The sequence below is a fragment of the Geotrypetes seraphini genome, chromosome 7 (assembly GCF_902459505.1).
Source record: "Geotrypetes seraphini chromosome 7, aGeoSer1.1, whole genome shotgun sequence".
Taxonomy (NCBI): domain Eukaryota; kingdom Metazoa; phylum Chordata; class Amphibia; order Gymnophiona; family Dermophiidae; genus Geotrypetes; species Geotrypetes seraphini.
The window spans coordinates 49645414-49651491 of record NC_047090.1 but is presented as its reverse complement, the minus strand read 5'-3'; the positions used below and the strand labels follow the sequence as shown (position 1 = coordinate 49651491).

The window sequence follows — 6078 nt, the reverse complement described above, 5'->3', positions numbered from 1 at the left end:
TCTCATGCATATTCATTGGAGAAATCCTAAAGGACCGGAGTTCCCTACCCCTGCTCTATGGGATTCGGGGACGTTATCGCATGGCTTTGTAAAAGAGGAGGCAAGTCTAAGGGGTCCTTTTATTAAGGTGCGCATTTATCACATGCTAAATTGGTTAGCGTACCTTAATAAAAGGACCCCTAAGTATCTTAATAAAAAATTCAGCCTGCGCCTTACCCTTATGTGATTGAGTTTGACAGCCCTGCTCTAAAGCATTGGGGTGTCCTTTAGGGTGCAGCATTTTTTGGAGGGTTCTCGTACTGGCCTTCAAGTGCAGCAACAGGTGAAGCAGATTTTTAACCCTCCCCCGTATTTCTCTCTCGAGCCCAAAGCTCCCCCTGATTGGGGGGGGGGGGTGTTTGGCATCTCCTCCCCCCTCCACTTTTCCAAAACAGTCAGCCACAGCAACGCTTGGCACAGACTGCTTGCCACTGGCTCCCTCTATCGCAGTGGTCTGAAACTGGCGGCCCGCCAGGTCCTATTTTGAGGCCCTCGGTTTGTTTATGACCACAAAAGTGAAATAAAACAGTTTCTTGGCCATACGTCTCTTTAGCTATAAATGACAATATTATGATTAAGACTTAGCCAAAAGGAAAGATTTATAAACTATAAAGAGTTTTACCTCATGCAAAATAAGACATATGAACTTTTTTTTTTCTGAGGCCCTCCAAGTACCGACAAATCCAAAACGCGGCCCTGCAGAGGGTTGGAGTTTGAGACCACCGCTCTATCGCCACTTGTTCCGCGCCCCCTCCCCGACACAACCTTCCTGTTTTCCGACCGGGGCGGTTCGAGGCGAGGGGAAAGAAGCTGCGTCAGAGGAGGCGGGGCGCCGCAGAAGGAACGCGCCGGAGCTCGCGGTGAGGAACGCGCGCGAGTTGTTGCTGGCGCCTTCAAAGACCTGTTCGAAGGTAGGACGCCGAGGGGGGGTGAAGGGGAAATGTCTGAGGTGGTGAAGCAGAAGGGGGAGACATGGGTCCCCGGTTCCCCAAATGCGTGCTCGACGTGTGAGGAGACTCAAATGGGGTGGTGGGGGATGGGGGTTTGGTTATCGCTGGTTGCTGTTTCCTCCTCCGCTGCCCTTGACAGAGCCGCGATAACGCTAGAACTTTATTTATTTATTTTTTTTCCCTGGCGCGTTGCTTTACTATTGCTTGCCTAGTTTCTGGGACGGTTACACGGAAGGGAAAGGGAAGAGTGTGCCCGAAGGCCGCTTTTCCTCCGTCTGGATTAAGACGTTGCGGGGTCGTTTGTTTTTTTTTTTTTTTTCTCTCTCTCTCCCTCCCCTGGACTTATAGTTTCAAGTGGACGGTGATGTATTGCGAAGCTCCGGGGCTTGTGCATTACGGTCTCGAAGCTTATTTTGTGGCCTGGTTTGTTCTGTTGCAGAGCCGTCTCTAAACCCGAGAAAGCCGAAGTGCATCGTTAGCACAGATCATCTGTTGGCATTTAATATTGTGGTGAATTACTTGAGCAAAACCATGATGCCGTGGATGGTATAAAACTAATTGGGAGAACTAATGTAATCTGACCTTTATATCCCATCGTGAGATATGGCAATTTTTTTCCACCTTTTTTAAAAAAAAATAAATCTGTTTTGCCATTGTGATTCGAGAGGCGAATATTTTACGTTTCAACATATCATTCATTGGCTTCTAAGTATGTGAATTCTCTGCATTAATGTCCCAGCATTTTGGAATATTTGTCACAGGCCAATAAACTCATGCTGTACATAAATTGTAATCAGTCTGTGAACCATTGCTATGTCATGCATAATTTTGCAGGATAGAGACAATGTTCATCCTAGTGTATGGTACACTAGAGTTGACCTGCACAGCAATAAACCCTATTACTGGATGCAATTGTAATATTATTTTTAAAGTCATTACATTTGCCATTTTCATTAAACTACCTTATTATAGTACTGCATTTGCAAATTATAGTTAAGCATTCCAGCATTGTTACCTTACCAGTTGGGCCTGTCTGCTAGCATTTGCATTAAATGTGTTCCTCTCCCCTCTGTCTTACCCTAACATTTGATGTAAAATGCTAATTGCTTGTGATGAACTCTGTAGTACTTAATTTTTGTGGAGGCTAGCATAAGCCAAATAGAGTGAGCCCACTCTTATTTGGAATTAATTTTTTTTTTTTTAGTGTCTTAAAAAATTGCTCTAAAAACTGGGTATAGTCTTTTTAGCCCAAGAGGACTTGCAATCTAAATTTTGTGGTCTAAATGAAGAGTGGTCACTTACCCAAGGTTAGAAGGATTAGTGGGAAAAATAGGTTTTGGAACTTAAATGCTATGACAAGGTTGTTTTTTTTGTCTTCTCTTTACTTTTACAACTGCTATTTTGGTATACCATATTTTTCGCTCCATAAGACGCACCTGACCATAAGATGCACCCTAGATTTAGAGGAGGAAAACAAGAAAAAAACATTCTGAACCAAATTCTCCCTGCCAGGCTCTGTACCCAACCCTATACTCCTTGTCAGGCTCTGCACCCTGTCCCCCCTGCCTGCCAGGCTCTGGACCCTGTCCCCCCTCTGGTGGTCTAGTGGTAGCAGGGACAGGACACAGGGCAGGCAGGCTGACCTAGTGGCCTAGTGACAGGCAGGATGGTCTAGTGACCTAATGGCAGGCAGGCAGGCCCCATACCTCCCAAGTACCCTAAATCATCCCCCTGTACCATCCCCATACCTTTTTTAATCATACCCCCGTACCTTTAAAAATCGCTCCCTCCCTCGATGGCTGTCTTGGTATTTTAAACATCCCCCCACCTTTTAAAATCCCTCCCTAGACAGCTTTTTTGTATTTTAAACATCCCCCCACCCCCCCAGTACCTTTTAAAATTCCTCCTTTGATGGCTGTCTTGCTATTTTAAACTCCCCCCCCCCCCGGTACCTTTTAAAATCTCTTCCACGCTCGCTAGCTGTCTCCTCTTCTTATTTCCCAGCCAGTGGCACGGAGGTCAGAAGAGTGCGGCGGTTAGGAGCAAAGCTTTCAGCGCTCCTGCTTGGGCCCGCGCTGTTTTCTGAATGGCTGTGATCAGTTCTTGTGGGACTTGCAAGAACTGATCGCAGCCATTCAGAAAACAGCCCGGGCCCAAGTGGGAGCACGGAAAGCTTTGCTCCTGACTGCCGCGTTCTTCTGAGCTCCGTGCCGCTGGCTGGGAAATAAGACGAGGCGACAACTAGGGAGGGAGGGATCACGCTGGACCAACAGGTACTGTAATTTGTAAGTGGTCGGGTGGACAGTGTTAGGCGGGCGGGGTTTTAAAAAGGTGCAGCGGACGGTGGTGGGTGTGTAGGGGGGTGGGGTGTTTTACAGAAGTGTAGCGGGCATGCGGTGGGGCAGCAGGTGGGGTGTTTTAAAAAGGTGCGATGGCGGGAGGGGTGTTTTAAAACAGTACGGGGGGGTGTAATTTTTTGTACCTTAGCTACATAAGGTGCACTGAGATTTCTACCCACTTTTGGGTGAGAAAAAAAGTGCGTCTTATAGAGCGAAAAATATGGTATATAGAGCCCTAAACTAAGGAGTTTTACAACAAAACACACATTTATTTATTTATTTGTGTGTTTGTTTGATCAATTATTTACCCCATCCTCCCAAAGAAGCCCAGAACAGGTTACAAAGTACATCCACAATATAATTGAGGCAGTACAGAGATGACAATTTACAATATAGACATGACAATAAAACATATACATTAAGCAGCATTTGGTAAGAGTTAGGTGGTGTAGGTGTGTTGACTCTGATGGCATTTCTGGGTGCATGTCCTTAAGGCACTGGGCTTGTGAAGAGGAAGCTCCAAAGTCCATCTAATGTTCTAACAGATGGGGGAATGGTGTGCCATAGCCTGGGTTTGAAATGGAGTAGGAACGTTTGCGGGCTGTTTCAGTTTTGAGGGAGTGGCCAGGAGGTCAGTCGTTTTTCTCCTTGGGATCTCAGTGGTCGCTTTGGGAAGGTGGAAGGGAGTGATTGTGCTCTTGTTGTCTGGATGGTTAGATCTTTTCTATGATTTTATGGAGTTCCTTTCATTTTCTGCTGATTTTAGTTTTGTAAAACGCTTAGATCAGACTATGGTGAATGGTATATCAAGTAGAGGTCTGCACGGGAACGGGGATCGCGGGGATCCCGCGGGTCCCGCGGGGATCCCGCGGGTTCCCCCCCTGGCCCACGGGACTCCCACGGGGACGCCCCCTGGCCCACGGGACTCCCACGGGGATGCCCCCCTGACCCACGGGACTCCCACGGGGACGCCCCCTTGCCCACGGGACTCCCACGGGGATGAAAACAACCTACCTAAATTCTGGCGATGCAAGCATGCAGCTTACAAGTCTGGCGTCACGTCGGGAAATAGCCATGTTGAGCAGTGAGCTCAGCACGTACACAGATGAAAGCCTTGCTTGCTGATTGGTCCGGCGGCCCCACCCCACCGTGCCGCCGGACCAATCAGCAAGCAAGGCTTTCATCTGTGTACGTGCTGAGCTCACTGCTCAGCATGGCTATTTCCCGACGCGGGCATTAGGCTGTTTTTTGTCATTTCGGGTGGGGGATGGCAGCGGCAGCAGCAGCCTGAAAAAGAAATCATCCTGGCCGGGTTCGGTGTCATGCTCCGGAGCTTCTACAGCCTTCCTATCTCCCTCTCCCTTCTACCTGCGGCTCTCTTCGGCAACTCAGCAGCAACGATCGACACAAGCTTCTGGCGTCGGGGCCTACCCTCTGCGAGTCCCGCTTGTTTCAACTTCCTTTTTCCACAAAGGTGGGACTCGTAGAGGGAAGGCCTCGATGTCGGCAGCTTGTCTTGATCACCGCTGCTGACGAGTTGCTTAAGAGAGCCGCGGAGCAGGGGGGTGTTGCCAGGTGCAGGTAGAAGGGAGAGGGCCAGATGCAGGACTCCTGGGTGAGGGAGGAGAAGAGAGAGGGGAGAGAAACAAAAGGAAATATTTCATACTGGGCTGGGCCGGAGTGGAGAGAGGGTGGAAAGATTCTGGCTACAGGGTGCAGTAACAAAGGAAAAGGGGGGAAAGCTGAAAATGGAGATAGTGACACAAAGAAGAGAAAGGGTAAGCAGGACCTACTGAATAAGGATAGAGATACAGAGGGGACATGAAGAGGAGGTGAAATAGAGACATAGAAGTAATGCTGAAAAAGTGTGTGGGGGGGGGGAGATAAAGACATTGAAAGGGCAAATGGTGAATATGGGGTAAAGACAAGGACAGAGACAAATGAAGATTCTGAAAAAGTGGTGAGATAGGGATATAGGTGAGATGGACACAAAGAAGGGTGATGCTGGAAAATAGGTGGAATGGTAATTCTGACAGACACAGAAGGGAAATGCTGGATCAAGGAGAGATGGGGCTCAGGCTGGATGGAATGAGGAGAAATGCCTTGTTGGCCCGGAACTTCCTCTCCTACGTCAGAATTGACGTCAGGGAGCGGAATGCTGGTCAGCGCGACGCTTCTGCAGGGAAAGCTTGGGACAGCGGTGGCTTGGGGACTATTCCCCGATGGCGGTGGCAGCAAACCGAGTGGCTTGGGGGAGGGCACGGAGAAAGAAAGAAAGGGGGCAGACAGAGAGACAGAAAGAAGGGGGAACAGGGAGACAGAAAGAAAAAGTTGGGGGAGAGAATGAGGTCTGGAGGAGAGGAAACATACAGGAGGCTGAAAGAAAGGAAGAAAGATTGGATGCACAGTCAGAAGAAGAAAGTGCAACCAGAGACTCATGAAATCACCAAACAGCAAAGATAGGAAAAATGATTTTATTTTCAATTTAGTGATCAAAATGTGTCTGTTTTGAGAATTTATATCTGCTGTCTATATTTTGCACTATGGCTCCCTTTTACTAAACCGCAATATTGTTTTTTAGCGCAGGGAGCCTATGAGCATTGAGAGCAGCGCGAGGCATTCAGCATAACTCCCTGTGCTAAAACCTACTATTGTGGTTTAGTAAAAAGGGAGGGGGTGTATTTGTCTATTTTTGTATTTTGTTACCGAGGTGACATTGCATAGAGTCATCTGCCTTGGGAAATGTATAT

General features: G+C 48.0%; 1 protein-coding gene across 17 annotated transcripts in view; it reads left to right on the top strand.

The window, feature by feature from the left end:
• Positions 1 to 741: 741 nt before the first annotated feature.
• MICAL3 (microtubule associated monooxygenase, calponin and LIM domain containing 3) overlaps positions 742 to 6078 on the top strand; it is a 711269-nt gene continuing 705932 nt past the window's right edge. For 10 of the 17 annotated variants that reach the window (XM_033950898.1, XM_033950894.1, XM_033950895.1 and 7 more), the window contains exon 1: positions 743 to 950. The gene's annotated coding sequence lies outside the window, so the exon portion shown is untranslated. Of the gene's footprint in view, positions 951 to 6078 lie in introns of all 17 variants that reach the window. The other 7 variants (XM_033950891.1, XM_033950892.1, XM_033950893.1 and 4 more) reach the window with 2 other exon arrangements.